General features: G+C 37.9%; 1 protein-coding gene across 2 annotated transcripts in view; it reads left to right on the top strand.

Annotated features, from left to right (window-relative positions):
* LOC100031900 (lateral signaling target protein 2 homolog) overlaps positions 1–18890 on the top strand; it is a 134589-nt gene that overhangs the window by 87145 nt on the left and 28554 nt on the right. The window lies entirely within an intron of this gene.

Below are 18890 nucleotides of genomic sequence, written 5' to 3'. Positions count from 1 at the left end.
ATTAAATTTTGCCATAAGTTCCATGGGATGAGCCCTTTCAGAGAGACAAGGAATTCTGTATTTATAAGATTGGTCATGGGGCTGATGAGCCAGCTGTTAAGTAAGTTGTAGACCAATGCTTGTACGAAGAAAAGAATAAAGTATTTACTGAAACGCCAGTTGTTAACTACATTCTGAACTGTCTGTAACTCCATATTTCTAAAGTAAACACATGGGAAGCAGGACAAGGCCAAAAGCTTTCCCAGGATTTTTTTTATCTTAATTTAGGCAGTTGTTCCTTAAAGGAAAGGATTTAGAAACAGTTCTCCTAGCCAGGACTTTAGGGCCCTGTTGCTAAGATCTAAAACAGCTTAATATAAGGAGAATCAAAAAGGTTCTTTACTCACCCGCTCTTGTAGCTGTGTTCTTCAAGTCAAATTAGCAATGTTTAAAAAAAACAAAACTGACTGATAGAGCAAGTAATAAAGAGAGAAAGGAAAGAGATTTCACAGAAACTTTCTGAGGGTTTTCTCACCAACCTCATTTTTTCAAAATTCAGACGAGGGAATGACGCTTCCCTATCAAAATAGAATTCTAATTTTTTTTCTTCTTATATTATGGCAACTTCCTGTAGTCTTGGCTACAAATGGCTAAATGAAATATTACTGCATTCTGTCCTACAGACTTATGGGATAGAAATTACTTTAAATTGAACCTATAAAAGGACCTATTTTGAATTTTTTTCCTTATGTTTTTGATTGTTTTTCTCTTCTTTTGATAATTGACTTATACACCCCCATAACTCAACATTGCATTCTGAGCTGAACTGGATGTTTTTTAACACCTACTTCAGGGGGGATTGTATTTTAATTTAAAAATCCAAGATTTTGATTTTTGTTTGAGAAAATATATTCAAAGAAGAAGCTTGCTAATTTCTATATCCAGAGAATGAACTGTTGCAGAAAGATGCCAGAAAATCCACAGTACATCAAGAAGATCAAGAATTAACTTTGGATATGATTGATTGAACTGAACTTTGATTGAACATTTATTGTAAATATACACATTTATGCCAAAAGGGACTGCCCCTAATTTGGCTTTCTGTCAATGCGCCTAGCAAAACATTGGTTTTGCTTTCTTTCTTTTCTATTCCTCCCTCACTACTCTAATTTCCTCTTAGAAAATTGAATATTGTATATATCTATAGTTAGAAGTGCATTTAGGATTACAAGATGATTATATTAAATGATCAATGGGGAGACTAGTCTCCAAATGATCATCAGGGGGGATTGTGAACCTTAAAAATTCTCAGACCCTACTTCATAAGGTTGGATTGTAAACCTTAAAAAATTCTCAGACCCTACTTCATAAGGTTGGGTTAAGGCCATTCCCCACTTTAAACAATGAAGGAACTTAGATCAGGAATGTGAAGACCTCTACTCCACCCCTACTTAAGCCTGCTTTAGGGGAAGAAACTCCTTACTGAACAATGAAAAATACTTAAACCCATACTTATAGTAAGACAAAAATTCTTAAGCTGTGCCTATTTTTAGATATAATACAAAAGGGTGCTAAGTACCTATAAAGGTCAGGCAACTTGTGAATTTACAAGGAGCAAAGAGGTGAGAAATTTACTCAGAAGTTTTCTGGTGTGAACTTAATCAAAAATTTAAAGTCTTCTTAGGTGTGAACTAAGAATGGTCTGTCCTTTGAAAAACATCTACTGTGATTGGTAGATGGGAGAACTTAGGGAAGGTGACATAGGAGAAAATTCCCTTTATAAGGAGAGGAAAAGCTGAGTCTCAGGAGACAGTCAGAAGAATCTCTCTCTGGAGATGGATGGCTGGCTGAACTGGTGTCTATATTCTTGTGTGGACAGATCTTGTGGTGAGTGATTAAAGACTGACTGATCTCTCTCTTAAGACTCAGGTCTAGACCTTTTGGCTAAGGCCCTTCATACTTATTCCTTTCTTATTCTCTCTTTTCTTTTTCTTTAATTCCTCATTTTTATTTATTAAAATCTCTATAAAACCCAGCTGACTTGGGCATATTTTAATAATTGGGAATTTTTCCCTGGCGACCACCTTATATTTGATTTAAAACAAGACACTGTCTTGAAACACATTTTCTGCAGTCACATTTTACTCATCCACTCTTATATCTACTACAATTTATTTCTTCCACTATTTTAATTATTACAAATAGAAGGGTTTTTCCTAAAAATAATAAACAGTATATATCTAAAACTGTCAGCAAATATCATCTGCAATGGGGATAAACTAGATGCATTCCCAATAAGATCAGGAGTGAAACAAGGATGCCCATTATCACCTCTATTATTTAACATTGCACTAGAAACACTAGTAGAAGCAATTAAAGAAGAAAAAGAAATTGAAGGCATCAAAATAGGCAAGGAGGAGACCAAGCTATCGCTCTTTGCAGATGATATGATGGTCTACTTAAAGAATCCTAGAGAATCAACAAAAAAGCTAATTGAAATAATCAACAACTTTAGCAAAGTTGCAGGATACAAAATAAACCCGCATAAGTCATCAGCATTCCTATATATTTCCAACACATCTCAGCAGCAAGAATTAGAAAGAGAAATCCCATTCAAAATCACCTTAGACAAAATAAAATACTTAGGAATCTATCTCCCAAGACAAACACAGGAACTATATGAACACAACTACAAAACACTCTCCACACAATTAAAACTAGACTTGAGCAATTGGAAAGACATTAACTGCTCATGGGTAGGAAGAGGCAATATAATAAAAATGAACATCCTACCCAAACTGATCTATCTATTTAGTGCCATACCCATTGAACTTCCAAATTTTTTTTTTACTTAATTAGAAAAAAACATAAAGTTCATTTGAAAGGACAAAGGATCAAGGATATCCAGGGAAATAATGAAAAAAAAATACAAAGGAAGGGGGCCTTGCAGTCCCAGATCTCAAACTATTCTATAAAGCAGTGGTCATCAAAACAATTTGGTACTGGCTAAGAGACAGAAAGGAGGATCAGTGGAATAGACTTGGGGTAAATGACCTCAGCAAGACAGTCTATGACAAACCCAAAGACCCCAGCTTTTGGGACAAAAATCCACTATTTGACAAAAACTGCTGGGAAAACTGGAAGACAGTGTGGGAGAGATTAGGTCTGGATTAGGTCACACCCTACACCAAGATAAACTCAGAATGGGTGAATGACCTGAATATAAAGAAGGAAACTATAAGCAAATTAGGTGAACACAGAATAATATACATGTCAGACCTTTGGGAAGGGAAAGACTTTAAAACCAAGCAAGACATAGAAAGAGTCACAAAATGTAAAATAAATAATTTTGATTACATCAAATTAAAAAGTTTTTGTACAATCAAAACCAATGTAACCAAAATTAGAAGGGAAGCAACAAATTGGGAAACAATATTCATAACAAAAACCTCTGACAAAGATCTAATTACTCAAATTTATTAAGAGCTAAATCAATTGTACCAAAAAATCAAGCCATTTTCTAATTGATAAATGGGCAAAGGACATGAACAGGCAGTTTTCAGCCAAAGAAATCAAAACTATTAATAAGCACATGAAAAAGTGTTCTAAATCTCTGATAATCAGAGAGATGCAAATCAAAACAACTCTGAGGTATCACCTCACACCTAGCAGACTGGCTAACATGACAGCAAAGGAAAGTAATGAATGCTGGAGGGGATGTGGCAAAGTCAGGACATTAATGCATTGCTGGTGGAGTTGTGAATTGATCCAACCATTCTGGAGGGCAATCTGGTACTATGCCCAAAGGGAGCTAAAAGTCTGTCTGCCCTTTGATTCAGCCATAGCACTGCTGGGTTTGTACCCCAAAGAGATAATAAGGAAAAAGACTTGTACAAGAATATTCATAGCTGCACTCTTTGTGGTGGCAAAAAATTGGAAAATGAGGAGATGCCCTTCAATTGGGGAATGGCTGAACAAATTGTGGTACATGTTAGTGATGGAATACTATTGTGCTCAAAGGAATAACAAAGTGGAGGAATTCCATGGGAACTGGAACAACCTCCAGGAAGTGATGCAGAGTGAGAGGAGCAGAACCAGGAGAACATTATACACAGAGACTGATACACTGTGGTACAATCTAAAGTAATGGACTTCTCCTTTAGGGGCAATGCAATGTCCCTGAAAAATCTGCAGGAATCAAGGAGAAAAAAACACTACCCTCAAGCAGAGGACAAACGGTGGGAGTAAAAACATGGAGGAAAGGCAACAGCTTGACTACAGGGGTGGAGGGGATATGATTGAGGAAAGACTCTAAATGAACACCTTAATGAAAATACCAACAACATGGAAAAGAGTTCGGACTCCGAGGACACATGTGATACCCAGAGGAAGCATGCATCACCATTGGGAGGGGTGGTGGGAGGGGGGAGGAAAAGAAAATGATTTTTTTTTCCAATGAATAATGTTTGAAAATGACCAAATAAAATAATGTTTAAAAGGAAAAAAAAAGAAGTATATTAACTGATGCAGCTAGGTGGCTCCATGGATAGCGCACCAGGCCTAGAGTTTCGAGGACTTGTGTTCAAATATAGCCTCAGATACTTCCTAGCTATGTGACCCTGGGCAAGTCACTTAACACCCATTGCCTAGCCCTTGCTCTTCTGTCTTGAAATTTATACTAAGGCAGTCAACTAGATGACCCAGTGTATTGAGAGCCAGGCCTAGAAATAGGACAGGAGATCCTGGGTTCAATATGTCCTAATTGGGCAAATCTAGCCCTACTGCTCTTCTACGCTCAGGGCTAGCAAGTTGATTAATAATAACAATAATAATAATTAACAACTGATAGTTATATAGCATTTTAAGGTTTACAAAGTACTTTACAGATATTATCTCATTTAAAAAAAATTTTTAAACCCTTACCTTCTGCCTTAGAATCCTATGGTTCCAAGACAGAAGAGTGGTAAGGACTAGGCAGTGAGGGTTAAGTGACTCGCCCAGGGTCACACTGCTAGGAAATGTCTGAGGCAAGATTTGAACCAGGACCTCTTGTCTCTAGGCCTGACTCTCCATTCACTGAGCCACCCAGCTGCCCCCTGTTATCTCATTTTTATCCTCACAATAACCCCATGAAGTAGGTCCTGCTATTATCCCAATTTTACAGTTGAGGAAAGTGAGGCACACAGAACTTTAAGTAACTTGCCCTGTGTTACATAGCCTGATGCTGTATTTGAAGGCAAATTTATAGGAAGGGGTGGAAGACCATGAAGCTAAAAGTACACATTTTTTAAAGGAATGCTGTGGTTTTCCCATTTGTTATTTCCTCCCCATTCTTCACTTGTGCCTGTTCAGGACTCACTGTTCAGGGTACCAGGGTCTCACACAAAACTCTAGGCCTGCCACTTCTTTCTCTCCATGGCCAACATCATGTCTTAGGACCTCATACTCTAGTCTCTTCAAGATCCAGCAGAAAAGGAGGCCAGTAGGAAAGATAGTATTATTACTGATGCTTATTCATTGTTGAGAATCCTCCTGCTGAAGGTTCTGAGAGTGAGGGTATATTTGGCACTAATCTCTGGAGTTGCCATATTTATGAAATATCATCTGCAAAAAACAGAGGGCAGCCCAAAGGGCGACAAAAGAATATCTACCCTTTGACCCAGCCATAGCACTGCTGGGTCTGTACCCCAAAGAGATAATGGACACAAAGACTTGTACAAAAATATTCATAGCTGCGCTCTTTGTGGTGGCCCAAAACTGGAAAACAAGGGGATGCCCATCAATTGGGGAATGGCTGAACAAACTGTGGTATATGTTGGTGATGGAGTACTATTGTGCTAAAAGGAATAATAAAGTGGAGGAGTTCCATGGAGACTGGAACAACCTCCAGGAAGTGATGCAGAGCGAGAGGAGCAGAACCAGGAGAACACTGTACACAGAGACTAATACACTGTGGTATAATCGAACGTAATGGACTTCTCCATTAGTGGCGGTGTAATGTCCCTGAACAACTTGCAGGGATCCAGGAGAAAAAAACACTATTCATAAGCAAAGGATAAACTATGGGAGTGGAAACACCGAGAAAAAGCAACTGCCTGAATACAGAGGTTGAGGGGACATGACAGAGGAGAGACTCTAAATGAACACTCTAATGCAAATACTATCAACAAAGCAATGGGTTCAAATCAAGAAAACATCTAATGCCCAGTGGACTTACGCATCGGCTATGGGGGGTGGGGGGGAGGAAAAGAAAATGATCTATGTCTTTAACGAATAATGCTTGGAAATGATCAAATAAAATATATTTTAAAAAAATAAAAAAATAATAATAATAAAAAGAGAAAAAAAACAGAGGGCAACTAGGTAATATAGTGAATAGAGGATCAAGCCTGGAGTTGGGCAGACTTGGCCTTAGACACTTCCTAGATGTGTGACCTTGGGCAAGTCACTTAACTCCCATTGCAGAGCCCTTTTTTAGAATCGATTTTTTTAAAGATTTGTTTTAAAATTGATACTAAGAGGTTAGGAAAGGGCTTAAAAAACAAACAAACAAGAAAACTTCTATAGCAGAACAAATAAAATACAGCCTTAATTAAAAAAAACAAAAAACTTTCATTCATGAAGATCTGAATCCCAGTGGCTTGTCAGATCTACTGGATTTCCATGAGAACAGGGTGAAACCCTTTACAATTCTTTCTAAGGATTCGTTAGGAATGGAGAAATAGTAATAAATTTGGCTGACTCTCTGGGAATTCTTGTCTTCATAACTGGCAACTGCTCTTTGTCATCTACATAACTCACACTTAGACAAACTGTCCTGATGTCACCTTACACTTAATTTATTTTTAAGCTTCATTTATTTGGAGGGGAGAGATTGTTTTCAAAAACACATCATGTAATGAGAGGGAAAGTGGCCTAACCAATAGAAGACAAGTCTTAGAACCAAGACAATCCTGCCTTCAAGTCCTCCTCTGATACATCCAGATTATATGACCTTGGAGAAGTCACTTAACTTCTCAGAACCTCAGGCAATTGTCTAAGATTAAATTTCAGAACAGCCACCAATTTGTATTGGTGAAGGGAGTTTCCCTGTCCTGGAGCTCAATACATTAATGAAATCACAGGTCTGAATAAAAAAACAAAAAAACAAAATGGACTTTCAAGTTCTCTCCAGCCCCCATTTCCACTGAAAGCCTTGGGTCTGAGATTGCCTTTCCATTGTATATATCTTGTATGTACACATACATGTTTGAATGGGCAGCCAGTTAGTACAGTAAATAAAGTGCCTGGCCTGGAGTCACGAAGACCTGAGTTCAAATCTGGTCTCACATACTTGTCATTTAACCCTTTTTGCCTCAGTTTCTTCATCTGTAAAATGGGCTTGACAAGGAAATGGCAAACTACTCCAGTATCTTTGCTTAGAAAACCCCAAATGAGGTCACAAAGCATTGGATGGATACCACTGAAATGACTGAAGAACAAAGTTGTTAGCATATTGTGCACTCCCTTAGAATATAAGTTTCCTAAGGACCAGGAACATGTTTTGGTCTTCATTTGTATCTTCAGCACTCAGTCTAGTGCCTGGAACATAGTTAGTGCTTAATAAATACTTATTGGGTTTGTTTGGTTTTTTTCCAGATTACATGTCAATATAATTTTTTTTTAAACCCTTACCTTCTCTTTAAAAATCAAAACTATGCATTGGTCCTAAACAGAGGAATCGTATGGGCTAGGCAATAGAAGTTAAATGACTTGCCCAGTGTCACACTGCCAGGAAGTTTCTGAGGCTAGATTTAAATCCAGGACTTCTGGTCTTCAGGCTTCAGGCTATTCTATAAGCCCCCAATACAACTTTTAATATTCATTTTCTGAGATTTTACAATCCATATTCTCTCCATTCCTCACACCCTTTCCCCCCTCCCCAAGAAGGCAGGCAAACTATATGTAATATAGTTTGTACATATATAAAATTCAGGGAGGAAATAAAGTGAAGAATGGTATGGTTCAATCTGCATTCAGACTTGAAGTGTTCCTTCTATTGTGGTAGATAGCCTTTTTCAACATGAGTGCCTTGGATTTGTCCTGGAGCCTTGCTTTGTTGATAATAAAGTCATTCACAGTTGATTATCATGCATTATTTTGTTACTGTGTATAATGTTCCCCTGGTTCTGGTCATCTCACTATGCAGCATTTCATATAAGTCTTTCCAGGTTTTTCTGTGATCATCTTGTTTGCCAAAGAGTATGCAGTTTTCTAGCTCCTTAGGGCATATTTCCCGATTGTTTTCCAGAATGGCTGTGTTATTCACAGCTTCACTAACAGTCTATTAGTGACCCAATTTTTCCATATCTCCTCAAACATTTATCATATTCCTTTTTTTGTCACATTAGCCAGTTTGGTGGGTATGAGGTGGTAACTCAGAATTGTGAATTTGCATTTCTCTAATTAATAGTGATTTGGAGCATTTTTTCATATGATTAAAGATAGTCTTAATTTCTTCATCTGAAAATTACCTGTTCATATCATTTAACCATTTGTCAATTGTGGAATGCTTTGCATTCTTTTAAATTTGACTCTGTTCTCTATATAGGTGAGAAATGAAACCTTTAACAGAGATACTTGCTATAAAGATTTTTTTCTGTTTGTTGTTTGTCTTTAATATTGGTTCATTGATTTTGTTTGTTTATAAACTTTTTAATTTAATTTAATCTATTTTACATTTCATAATGTTTTCTATGTCTTTCTTTGACCTAAATTCTTCCCTTATCCATAGATCTGACAGGTTAACTGTTTTGTGCTACCTTAATTGTTTATGGTATCACCCTTTATTTCTAAATCACATGTCCATTTTTCCTTTACCTTGGTATATGGAGATGAATCTATGCCTAATTTTGGCCAAACTGTTTTCCAGTTTTCTCTGCAGGTTTTGTTAAATAGTGAGTTCTTCCAAAACTTTGGATCTTTGGGTTTGTCAAACATTAGGTTACTATAGTAATTTACCATTGTGTGTTAAGCACCTAATCTTTTCTTTTGGTCCTCCATTCTATCTTTTAGCCAGAACCAGATTATTTTAGTGGTTGCCATTTTATAATGTAGTTTGAAGTCTGGCACAGTTAAGCCACCTTCTTCAACTTTTTTTCATTAACTCCCTTAATATTCTAGGTCTTTTGTTCTTCCAGATGAATTTTTTTATTTTTTCTAGCTCTATGAAATAATTTTTGGGCAGTTTTATTAATATGGCATTGAATAAATAAACTTAGGGGGAAATTGCCATTTTTCTTATATTGGCTTGGCCTACCCATGAGCAATTAATGTTTTTCCAATTATTTAGATCTGATTTTGTGTGAAAAGTGTTCTGTACATGTGATCATAAATTTCCTGGGTTTGTCTTGACAGATAGATTCCTAGACATTTTATATTGTCTATAGTCCTTTTAAATGGAATTTCTCTTTCTATCTCTTGCTACTGGAATTTATAATATAGAGAAATGTTGATGATTGATGTGGGTTTATTTCATATCTTTAAACTTTGCTAAAGTTGTGAATTGTTTCAATTAGTTTTTTGGTTGATTCTCTAGGATTCTCTAGGTGGACCATCATATCATCTACAATGAGTGATAGCTTTATTTCCTCATTACTTATTCTAATTCTTTCAATTTCTGCTTCTCTTATTGTTATAGCTAGGATTTTTAGAACAATATCAAATAGTAGGGTATCCTTGTTCTGCTCCTGATCCTACTGGGGAAACTTCTAGCTCATCATTGTAAGAGAGAAGTTGCAAAAGGAGAGAAAAATTCAGATCCAGCAATGCAAAGGAATAGGCCAAGTGGGGGAAGGGCAAGGAAGACTCAAGATTCCAGGAAGGAACAAAGGAGCTGAGAGGATTCAAAACTGTCAGTTCACTTCTGATCAGCTCTCTCCTGGAGTTCAGGGTCTGAGAGGAAGACCTGTGAGGCAGAGGATCCCTCTGAACATTGACTACCTTCCAGTGAACTCCTAAATCTCTCTGGTTCCAGCTGAAGACAAAAAGAAGACTGGGACTTTATAGAAAGCTGACTGCTAAAAAGATTTCTCTCTATCCTCAAAATTGTCCTGGACTTCAACTCTTAGCCAGATTAGCTTAGGAGAAAGGACAAACCCAACAACTGACTAAAAGGAGGGTCAGACAGACAGCCTGAACCTTTCAGGATTTGGGGGAGGTCAGTTGTTGTCATAGTGATTCCTATCTCCCACTTTTCTCACCTGACACCCTCATTCTCTCTGCCTTCTGTGTCCCCAAGAATAAAGTGTTATCCCTTTAGATCAGTCCTGCCTGCTTTCTAACATCAAGAAAGGGGACTGAACCACATTCAGAGGAAAAACCATGGAAGCAAAAACACAGAAAAAAAACAATTGCTTGATTACATGGGTTGATAGGGATATGATTGAGGATATAGACTCCAAATGATCATACTAGTGTAAACATCAATAACATGAAAAAAGCTTTTGACCAAAGACACATGTAAAACCCAATGGAATTGTGACTCGGTTATGGGAGGGGTTGGGGGTGGGGGCAGAGAAGAGGGAAAGAATATGATTCTTTTAACCAAGGAATAATGTTCAAAATTGACCAATTAAACAAAACACAAATTATAAAATTATAAAATAAAATAAAAAAGAAAGGAGACTGAAGATTTGGGGAGGATCATACCTTTCCCCCCAAGGAAGAGAACTAGCTCCAGACCAGGGCTGAAGAGTAACTCAGGTCTCAAAAGGGAAGAGTGGCAGTGGGGATATTGGAAGAATACAGAGGCAGGAGAGTTACAGATTGGCCAATCTGTAATATATGACCAGAAGGAGGTCACATGGAACCTCACTCTATGGAACTAGAGAGAGGGGTGTGAAAGAGCTTAAGAAATGGAGAGAGGGAAGAAGAGATTGATCCTCCCCTTTCTTCCCCTTGGGGAAGACAACACAGATTGTCCTCCAGAGGGACAGAATATGTCTCCTCAGAGATCAGGTTTGGGATATGGAGGTTAAGGACTAGGAGGAGAAGGTCTTAGAGAAATAACCTGCTGCCTCCCTTCCTGATCTTGGCTGTTGCTGAGAGGCAGGGTAACTCTCCTGCCTTTGGATTCTCCCAATATCTCCATTCCCACCCTTCCCTTTTGAGACCTGAGTTACTCCTCAGCCCTGGTCTGGAACTAGTTCTCTTCCTTGGGGGGAAAGGTATGATCCTCCCCAAATTTTCAGTCTCCTTTCTTGATGTTAGAAAGCAGGCAGAACTGATCTAAAGGGATAACACTTAATTCTTGGGGACACAGAAGGCAGAGAGAATGAGGGTGTCAAGTAAGAAAAGTGGGAGATGGGAATCACTATGACTTAACAACTGACCTCCTCCCCAAATACTGAGGGGTTCAGGCTGTCTGCCTGACCCTCCTTTTAGTCAGTTGTTGGGTTTGTCCTTCCTCCTAAGCTAATCTGGCTAAGAGTTGAAGTCCAAGACAATTTTGAGGATAGAGAGAAATCTTTTTAGCAGTCAGCTTTCTATAAAGTCCCAATCTTCTTTTTGTCTTCAGCTGGAACCAGAGAGATTTAGGAGTTCACTGGAAGGTAGTCAATGTTCAGAGGGATCTTCTGCCTCACAGGTCTTCCTCTCAGACCCTGAACTCTGGGAGAGAGCTGATCAGAAGTGAACTGACAGTTTTGAATCCTCTCAGCTCCTTTGTTCCTTCCTGGAATCTTGAGTCTTCCTTGCCCTTCCCCCACTTGGCCTATTCCTTTGCATTGCTGGATCTGAATTTTTCTTTCCTTTTGCAACTTTTCTCTTATACAGTTAATGTTTGCTGCTGGTTTTAGATAGACACTACTTGTCATTTTGAAGAATGCTCCATTTATAACAATGTTCTCTAATGTCTCTGATAGACATGGATATTGTGTTTTGTCAAAAAGCTTTTTCTTCATCTATTGAAATAATCATATGATTTTTGTCCGTTTGGTTATTGATATGGTAATTTATGCTGATAGTTTTCCTGAGATTGAACCATTCTTGCATTCCTTGTATAAAACCCACCTGGTCATTGTGTATATTCCTTGTGATATATTGCTGGAGTCTCCTCTGTAGTATTTTATTTAATTTTTTGCATCAATATTCGTTCAAGATAATGGTCTATATTTTCTTTCTCTTTTTGTTCTTCCTGATTTAGGTATTAACACCATATTTATGTCATAAAAGGAATTTGGTAGAATTTTTCCTCAGCTATATTTCAAATAGTTTATATGGTATTTAGAATTAGTTGTTCTTTAAGTGTTTACTAGAATTTACTTGTCAATTTATGTAGTCCTGGGGCTTTTTCCTTAGAGAATTCATTATTGGATTGTTCAATTTGATTAATCTATTTTGTTGTGTTTGTTTTCCATCTAGTCCTTGTCTTATTTATTAGTTCAATTGTTTTCTTACTTTCAATTTTATTAATCTCTCCTTTGATTTTCAAGATTTCTATTTTGGTGTTTAATAAAGGATTATTAATTTGTTCTTTTTCTAGTTTTTTTTTTAGTTGCACACCCAATTCATTGATCTGCTCTTTATCTCTGTTTTATTGATGCAAACATTTAGAGACATAAATTTCCACCTAAGTATTTCTTTGGCTGCCTCCCAAAAATTTTGGTATGTTGTCATACTCTTTAATGAAATTATGGATAGTTTTTATAACTTCACTCACTCTTTAAGATAAGGTTGTTTAGTTTCCAATTAATTTTTAGTCCTTTTTTCAGCAGTCCTTTCTTCAGTGTAATTTTTCTAGAATTGTGCTTTGAAAGGGATGCGTTTAATATTTCTGCTTTTCTACGTTTGGTTGTGAGGCTTTTATATCCTGTTATATGATAAATTTTTGTGAAGGTGTCATGTACTATTGAGAAAAAGGTATATTTCTTTCAAATTCCATTCATCTTTCTCTAGAAGTTTATCAAGTCTACTTTTCTAAAATTCTATTCACTTCCTTATTTTTTTGTTTGTTTATTTTTTGTTTGGTTTATCTAATTCTGAGAGGGGAAGGTTAATGTCCCTTATTCATATAGTTTTATTGTGTATTTCATCACATAACTCATGTAGTTTCTCTTTTAGGAATTTGGATGCTATGCCATTTGGTGTATGTATGTTTATTATTGATATTATTTCATCATTTATGGTCCCCTTTATCAACATGTCATTTGCTTCCTTTTCTCTTAGGTCATTTTTTAGGTCAGTTTTCACTTTTGCTTTGTCTGAGACCATAATTGCTATCCCTGCTTTTTTAACTTTAGCTAAAGCATAGTCAATTTTGCTCCAACCCTTTACCTTTATTCTGTGTATATACCCCTATTTTAAATGAGTTTCCACTGTGCTATCCACTTCCATTTTATGGATAAGTTCATTCCATTCACATTTATACCTAAGATTATTATATGTTTCCCTCCATCTCACCACCCCTCTTTTTATCCTTCTTTCTCTCCTTTCAGCCTTTTCCTGTTAAAAAATGTTTTTGCTTCTATTTACTTGCCTTCTTGTGTTCCCTCTCCTTTTTGTCTGTCCCCCCCCCCTTTTTTTTGTTCCATCTTCCTTTCTTATTTCCCAATTGGGTAAGATAGATTTCTATACCCTTGAGTATTGAGTATGTTATTCCCACTTTGTGCCAATTCTTAGGAGAGTAATGTTCAAACATCATCCACCCTGTCCTCCACATCTTCCCTTCCACTCTACTGATTCTTACATGTGTCCTAATATGAGATAATTTGCCTTCAACTTTCTCTCCTTTTCTATTCTCCCAGCGCATTTCTCTTTTGTATTCCTTAATTCTTTGGAGGGGGGGGAGGGATATTATTATAATTAAAACTATCTCGAGAGACTAATTTTTAGGTAAGAATATAAGTTTTATTGGTCAAGCCATCATCATAACAGATATGTCTCCGTGCTTCTTTTGTGATCAGAGATTACCCAAGCTGGATCAGGCAGCTTAATAAATAGATGTTTAGGAGCTTATTATTCAGTTGTTCCTTTGAACATACCAAGACTTCTTTAATTTGTTATAGCTAATTAAGAGGTAGTCCATCATTCTATCTACTTCTTCCCATAGGCACATCTTAGGAAACACAAGAAAAGAACCCTTTCCCCCCTTTGATTATTAACCAAATTTTGCTAAAAAGGAAGAAATTCCTTGGGATTCCCAAAGACAAAGTAAATACAAAAAGCAACAGGCTGAGTGATATCTCTGACCCAGTTCCTAGACACAGGAATATACACTAAAAATAAATTCTCACAATATCATCCCAACATATTCAACTTACTCTCTGCTCTCTTTCTATGCTCCTCTTCATTGCCCTAATAGTAATAAAATCACCTGCCCAGCGAAATAAATGCTTATTGTTGTTGCATTGTTTCTTTGTCACATATTCTTTCCAAGTCTCCTAAAAATCAGTTATATGCTGATGAGAGAGGATGTCACAAACTGTTTTAAATTGAAATTATTATTTATTTAATTAATTAAGAATATTTTTTCATGGTTATATGATTCATGTTCTTTCCCTCCCTTCCTATCTCCCCTCCCCCCATCCCCGTAGTTGACACACAATTCCACTGGGTTTTACTTGAATGTCACAAACTTGAGGGGATATTTTATACCATCTGTTCTTACTGTAGCATCTTAGTAAACACTAAGGCTGCCTAAGTAAATGATACTAAAATATACTTAAAAGCTGGCTCAGCAAAGTGATAATCTTGAGGGAAGGATGTTGGAGCCAAGAGGACCAGAAGGTGACTCCAGCCAGCCTTCTGGGGGTACTTCTAGAACTTTGGGAGAGATGTAGCAACCATGTTCTGGGGACCTAACTCATCAGTGTGAATGTGAGATGGGCTAAGTGTGGATACTGTACTTATGAAACTAAAATCCAATTTCTATCTATTAGTTAAATTTGAGTCAAATAATGATGGAAATGTTCACCTTTACATCAATAATATGAAATGGTCCTTGCTAAATTTCGCTTAATTGTTTTCAAAACTAAATGAAACCATGTAAAGAAAGGAAAGATTCAAATAATTTGATCCCAGACAGCTTTGGAAAAGTACTAGAAAAAACTTGCCTGTCAAAGACATTTATAGTGGAATGGGGTAGATGGGTAGGAGATAATCGGGACATCAACTGATTTCCCCCCAGTCTAGCTGATGAAATCACAAATCAGGAGCACATCAGAGAGGAAATGGCAGTATTACAGTAGCCTTTCTGAAGTGTGAAGTTCTCAGATCAAAATTGGTGGAATGAGAGGGCAGTTACCCAGGAACCAGCCAGAAATCACCAATATCCCTGATGAGTCTTTGAAACATTTTGGAAACATATTCTCTAAGCAGGTAGTTAAGGAAGGAGAAAGCCCCGAAGAGTATAAACCCTGATAGCAGAAAAGGGAGACTACTATGGAAGAAGAACTCAACCCTTGAAAGGGAATGGTTCTTAACTGTAAAGCAGTGGAAGACTGCTTTGTGTTCTCTCAGAAATAACATCTTTTTTTTTTTACCCTCACCTTCTGTCTTGGAGTCAATACTGTGTATTCGTTTCAAGGCGGAAGAGGTAAGGGCTAGGCAATGGGGGTTCAGTGACTTGCCTAGGATCACACAGCAAGGTACTGTCTGAGGCCAGCTTTGAACCCAGGACTTCCCATCTCTGTGCCAGGCTCTCAATCCACTGAACCACCCATTGCCCCCTCAGCAATGGCATCTTAAAGTACCTTGTGGCAGAGTTCCTTGCTCAGTAAGAGACCCAGTGGTCATCAGGGAGCACCTAGAGACAGGAGAGAGCTTTGAGAGTGCAATTTCTGCAGGTCAAAAATGATTCAGCTCTGTACATCAAGAATTGAACTGAGGAGAGGAACAGGCCCGGGGAGCCCCGATGAGCAATCTGTCCTGCAAAGGTTCTGAACTTCCAGGGGGAGAAGCATGATGACACCACAAGAAGGAAGGCAACCTTGGACACAACATAGTTGTTTCTTTGGAAATTCAACCTGCAAGCAGTAGTTGGAGGAGGAGGAGGAGGAGGAATAGTCTCAGAGGAGCTGTTACATTTCTTCATGACATGTGTCACTGAAAAGTCAAGATGCCAAAGAAGCCCACATTTGGAAAGGGAAATAGAAGTTCAGACTGAAAATAGAAACTCTGGAAAACTTTCTGGGGATAAGACAAAAATTAGAGTAGAATAAGCTGACAAATATGAGCTACTGTGTCAAGAATCACTATAAAATTTGAAAATACTCTAAGCTGAGACAGCTAGGTGGCAGACAGGAAGCAATTCTAAGACAGAAGTGCAAGGGGGTTATGACTTGTCCAGGGTCATAAAGCTAGAATTTTTGAGGTCAGATTTGAATCTAGGACCTCTCAACTCTGGGTCTGGTCTATCTACTGTACTGCCTAGCTGGCCTTACAGTAGGCTCTTGAAAATCCATAGGAGCTGATGCCAATTCCCACCACAGAAGAGATAGGCACATCTTATCTTTCAAACATAGATTTCTTTAATGCCATCTTTTATACAGAATTTGAACATTGGAAGGAACTTCAGTAACCTTCTAGCCTAACCCATATCCATCAATAACTTAAGTGACTCTCACCCCAGGATCAAAGCCTTTCAAAGCCTTTCATAACTTGGCCTTCCCTACAATTCTAGACATTTTACACCTTACATACCTTTTACTGACCATATTATTCTATGATCCAATGACACTGACATCCTTGCTTTTCCTCAAACGGGTCCAGACTGGAAACTTTCATAAGGAAAATACAATCCTCTAATATCTGGAATATTCTCTTTCTGTATATCAGCCTTCTAGCTTCCCTTGTCTTAGTTAAAATTCTACCTTCTCTGGTACATGTTTCCAATCCTTCTTAATTTTAGTTCCTTTCCTCTGCTTATGATCTCTAACACACACATACACTCGCCTGAACATTTCTTGTCTCCCCCATTAGGTTCTGAACTCAAGGGCAAAGAGTGCTTAATAAATGTTTATTGACTGTCTGACTAACTACTTGAAGATCTCCAAAGAGATAGGACCTTCCACCTCCCAAGTCAACCCATTCCACAAACACAAACTCTAATTATTAGGAAGTCGATCCTAATATCCCTAATACCTGGAATATTCTCTATCAAGCCTCAATTTACCTCTTTTTCAACTTCTAGTCATTGCTCCTGGCTTTGCCCTCTGAGGCCAAACAGAATAAATCTAACCCCTTCTCCACATGACATTCCATCAAATACTTAGAAGATTGAGATCAAGTGTCCTTACGAGTTCTCTAGGTTCAGTTTTCCTGGTTCTTTCACCATGGCCTCATATGCGATGGAAATGAGGTCCTCCACCATTCTGGTTCTCCTCTTCTGAACTTCCTCCAGTCTTTCCCTGCTTCTTCTTCATAATTCCTTGTTTTTAATGTGTTGCTGCTGGCTCATACCTAACCTGGACCTCTCAATTGCCTTTTGGGTGATCTTTAACTTCAGTTCCTTGGAGATTGTAGTTGTTGTAGTTACTGTGTATGGTTTTCCTGGCTCTGCATTGGTTCATGTAGATCTTTCCATGCTTCTCCATATTCACCACACACATCATTTCTAAGAGCACAGCAATTTTCCATTAATCATTTGTTTAGCCATTCCCCAAGGTCTGCCTTTATTTATTCTTTTTTAAACTCTTATTTTCTTTCTTAGTAACAACTCTAAGACAAAAGGGCAAGGGCTAGGCAAATGTGATTAAGGATTAAGTGACTGAGGCCAGATCTGAACCTAGGACTGGTGCTCTATCCACTCTGCCACCTTTCTGGGCAGGTAGGTAGCACAGTGACAAGTGCCAGCCCTGGAGTTGAAAGGACTTGGGATCAAATATGGCCTCTTGGCATTTTCTAGCTGTGTGACCTGAAAGTAATTTAAAACTAAAACAAAGTTTCCAACCCCTTCACCCCTCTAAACCCCGCCCCCCAAAATCTTTCCTTGTCCTCCTTAATCTTATAGTGCCTTCCAAGATTACCTTCAATTTAATAATAGCTAGTACTTATATAGCACTTCAAGGTTTGCAGCACTCATAAGTGAGTCAACCTAAAACAACCCCAAGAAGTTAAGACTAATATTATCCTCATTTTACAGTTGAAAAAACCCAAGCATTGAGAGGTTAAGTGATTTGCCCAGGATCACATAGGTAGGGGATGTCCAAGGTTGAATTTGAATTTAAGTCTTCCTGACTTCAAGTCCTGGACTCTATCCACTGCACCATCTAGCTGCCTTCTCTTTATTCTATTTAAATCTTGTTTGTACAAAGTTGTCTGTATGTTGTCACCCCACCCCATTAGACTATGAGCTCCTTGAAGGCAGGGCTACTTTTTTTTACTTTTACTTTTTTACTTTTTTTTTACTTTTTTTACTTTTTTAATTTTTGCCTCTATTTGCACTCCTGAAATTTAATCAGTGGCTGACATATAGTAGTAGACCCTTTAAAAAGCTAGCTAATTAATTGGGAATAATCTGGAGAATAATGACTCCTTTTTGAGTAATATCCAGCTCTTCAGGGACCTCTTCTTGGGGTTTCCTTGGCAAGGATACTGGAATGGTTTGCCATTTCCTTCTCCAGTTTATTTTACAGATGGGGAAACTGAGGTAAATAGGATTAAGTTAATTGCCCAGGGTCACACAGCTAGTGAGTGTCTGAGACCAGATTCGAATTTAAGAAGGTACTCTCTCCACTGTGCCACCTTGCGACGTTAACAACAATTGCCCTTTCTTTAATACTCGGGAACTTTATAGTGTTTTCCTTACTTCAGCTGGGGAGCTAGGACGTCCAAGCGTTATTATACCCATTTCATAGATGAGGTCACCAAGCCCCTGGGGGAATTGGGAGGTGACATTGGATCCAAGCTTTGAGTCTGCCACTTACTTGGGC

Source organism: Monodelphis domestica, chromosome 1 (genome assembly GCF_027887165.1).
Source record: "Monodelphis domestica isolate mMonDom1 chromosome 1, mMonDom1.pri, whole genome shotgun sequence".
Taxonomy (NCBI): Eukaryota; Metazoa; Chordata; class Mammalia; order Didelphimorphia; family Didelphidae; genus Monodelphis; species Monodelphis domestica.
This window is presented reverse-complemented; position numbering and strand designations above follow the sequence as displayed.